The sequence below is a fragment of the Nannospalax galili genome, unplaced genomic scaffold, assembly GCF_000622305.1.
Source record: "Nannospalax galili isolate Female #2095 unplaced genomic scaffold, S.galili_v1.0 scaffold8068, whole genome shotgun sequence".
NCBI lineage: Eukaryota > Metazoa > Chordata > Mammalia > Rodentia > Spalacidae > Nannospalax > Nannospalax galili.
The window spans coordinates 6,997-10,467 of NW_008357396.1; the positions used below are offsets into that span (position 1 = coordinate 6,997).

General features: G+C 43.6%; 1 non-coding gene across 1 annotated transcript; it reads left to right on the top strand.

Annotated features, from left to right (window-relative positions):
• Positions 1 to 2,984: 2,984 nt before the first annotated feature.
• Trnaq-cug lies at positions 2,985 to 3,056 on the top strand. The gene has a single exon. It is a non-coding gene; the product is annotated as a tRNA-Gln (tRNA).
• The last annotated feature ends 415 nt before the right edge of the window (positions 3,057 to 3,471 follow it).

Consider the following 3,471-nt stretch of genomic DNA (forward strand, 5'->3'; position numbering starts at 1 on the left):
GACTGCCAGGCGTGGTGGTGCACGCCTTTAATCCCAGCACTCGGGAGACAGAGGTAGGCGGATCTCTGTGAGTTCAAGGCCAGCCTGGTCTATGTGGTGAGTTCCAGGCCAGTTGGGGCTACAGGGAGACCCTGTCTCAAAAAGACTCTGTAGCAGGGTTTTGTTTGATCACCTCCCAAAAGCACCTTTGTAGATTTCTTTTTACAGAGGCAGGCGGATCTCTGTCAGTTCAAGGCCAGCCTGGTCTACGTGGTGAGTTCCAGGCCAGTTGGGGCTGCAGGGAGACCCTGTCTCAAAAAGACTCTACAGCAGGGTTTTGTTTGATCACCTCCCAAAAGCACCTTTGTAGATTTCTTTTTTCCTATTCACCCTTTTCCATTTTAATACCACATAGTCAATGTATATCTGTTACAGACATCTTGTTTTTTGTTTTTTATTTATTTATGTCTTTTGAAGACAGGGTCTGTAGACCAGTCTGGCCTTGAATTCACAGAGATCCACCTGCCTCTGCCTTCTGTATATCTGTTACAGACATCCTGTTTTTTGTTTTTTATTTATTTATGTCTTTTGAAGACGGTCTGTAGACCAGTCTGGCCTTGAATTCAGAGATCCACCTGCCTCTGCCTCCTGTTAATTACTCTGCTTATTAATGAAGATAAGGTTTCATTCAGGCCTCCTTCAAGGAAGGGTGTTATGAAGGCCTCCCGCATTTTAAAAATTATCTTTTACTGTGTTGTGTGTGCATGAATGTGCTTGTGTTGTTTGTTTGTGTGTGTGTGTGTGTGTGTGTGTGAAGGTATGTGCACATGAGTGCATGTGCTCTCAGAGGCCAGAAGAGCTGAATTACTTGGGTCCTCTGGAAGAGCAGTATGTGCTCTTAATTGCTGAGCCATCTCTCTAGCCCCTTGGATTACATATTTTTATGCTTCATACAAAATAGATGCTTTTGACTCCCATGAACCAGTTTTTACCTCCACTGAGGATATGTGTTCAAGAGTGTATATTTTAAATTGTTTTTTTACATCTTAGTGTATGTGTATTCACACACATCCACACAGGCCATGACACGCCTATGGAGATATGAAGACAATTTGAGTAAGTTCTCTTCTACCATTATAGGTCCTGGGGATCAAATTCAAGTCATCAAACTTGGTGGCAAGTGCCTTTACCTACTGAATCATCACACTGGGCCTGTTTACATTTTAAAAAGCCAGGGATGTAGCTCAGTGATGGAAACCCATGCCTAGCATGCCCAAAGCCCTGTGTTCAATCCTCAGCACTGAAAATTAATTAATTCCTGGCATTTAAGGCCAACCTGGGCTACATAGTATCAGTCTGGCAAGAAAACCCAGGGTTGAGATGTAACTTAGTGGTAAAGTACTAGGCAGTATGTGCAAGACTCTGGGTTCAATCTCAGCATTGGGGGAGAGCATCTTTAGTTCAGGTAGTTATGTCCTAAACTCTATCTTCTGTTCAGGTTTATTTTCATTTTTAATTTTTTTTAGAAAAGAAAATCATCTTGCCAGAAAATAGGAACTAGGGTGTGCAGAAATTGAGCACATTGTGATTGGTTGACAATAGTGACCCCAAGAATATCACAGTTTGAAGTTTTCTAGAAACCTAATTTGCCTCCCTTCTTTCAGTGACTTTCTTGTATTTAAATTTTCTAAACCTCTAATCTTCAAAACAAAAATTGAAAGTAAGCTGGTTTTCATTCACTGAAGAGAACTAACAGGTTAAAAAAAGGTTTGTGTACTTCATACCTTTGATTAATGCCTAAGCTGAAAATAGAAAATCTAGCTCCCTGTGTTCTAACAAAGTGCCCTTTATGGGGCTGGAGAGATGATTCAGCAGTTAAGAACACTGTTCTTGCAGAAGACCTGGGTTCAAATTTCAGCATCTACATGGTGTCTAGCAACTGCCTGTAACTTCAATTCCAGGGGATCCGACGCCCTCTTCTGACCTCCACAGGTACTGCCTGACATGGATCCACTTACATGAAGGCAATACACTCATACATAGAAAATAAAAGTGACCTTTATGTTGGCTACAGACAGGAGTTCTTTTGAATACTTAAAGATAATGTACACTTTTGCTACATTGTCCTTATCAAGATCATAGTGTCAGATCTTATGAATGAATGAGACAGTGTAGTCTTTCACTAAGGAAGATTTTACTGGCAATAACCAAGAATGAGGTGAATCCTAAGCCTGGGAAGTCAAATTAAAAGTTGCACAAACTGGAAGAGGAGGAAGATGCAGTGTTGGCTGCCTGTCTCCCTTTGCCTGGATTCATAGACATCCTCGTGTGCTTAAGCACCCTTTGCTTGGCAGGGAAAGTACAGTCTCATCTGAGCATAAATGGGGGAAAGACATTCTCTACTCAGGAAGAATGTCCATCAGCTATCTCTTGCATGTTCTTAGACTCTTGGACTCCTCCTTTCTCCCTTCCCTATTCTCATTGCTTGTAATTTTTATTTGTTCCTAAGGCTTTTGATTTTTAGGCAGAATTTAAGTGGAATTTTCCCTAATTCCCCCAACACTGCTATAGGGGTGTGTGTGTGTGTGTGTGTGTGTGTGTGTGTGTGTGTGTGTGTGTGTGTATGAAGGTTTAAATATCTTCATACATATGAAGAAAAGCATGAGTTTCCCCTATACGGAAAGCCCACCCCAACCCCACTTTTATATACTATAAAAAGTAGAGGTGGGCCACGGTGGATACTGGTAACCAAGGAAGGCAGGAAGTTCAAAATCCTGCTCTTGGTGTTCCTGGGCAAAGGGGAAAATGGGAAGGGCAAGAAGAGAAAATACACAAACCACTGCTTGGAGAAATTCCACAGGAGGTCAGGAAAGTGTGGCAATTGGGCAATTGGAAGGGCTCTTCCCAAAGCCAATGAAATGCAGTATGTAAGTCAATAGAAAAGGTGTCTGGTAAGTTATTTTCTTGTACATCACAGAGGATCTTAAGGAAAGCTGCCAGCTATGGGTTCCATGGTGTAATGGTGAGCACTCTGGACTCTGAATCCAGTGATCCGAGTTCAAATCTCGATGGAACCTTTCTGTTTGCTTCAAGGAAATGCCATTTTCTTTCAATTCTTAGGTACTTGCATCCACGTCCTGCTTTAGGGTACAGCAAGATGTGAGTCAGGTCAGGCTAACCGATCCAAGTCAGTCCACAGGGGGTTGCGGGATTGTATTGGGTGGCATTCCAGGTCTCCACCCAGCGACCCGCAGCTCAGCTCCCTGTCCACAGCGAGCTGGACTGGGTGGAAGGGCTCCGCACCGATTGAGGCACTATGCCCCGGCTTCTCTCACCCCGGCATTTATCCCGGCTGTGACGCCGTCACATCAGCTTCCCTGAGTGCCCAGGTCTGAGTTTTGCTTGTGGTGCGTGTGGGATCCCTGAGTATCCACGCGACCTGTAGCCTCCCGGATCCTCGTTTACTGATCATTGGGTTGGGATTTCCACCTC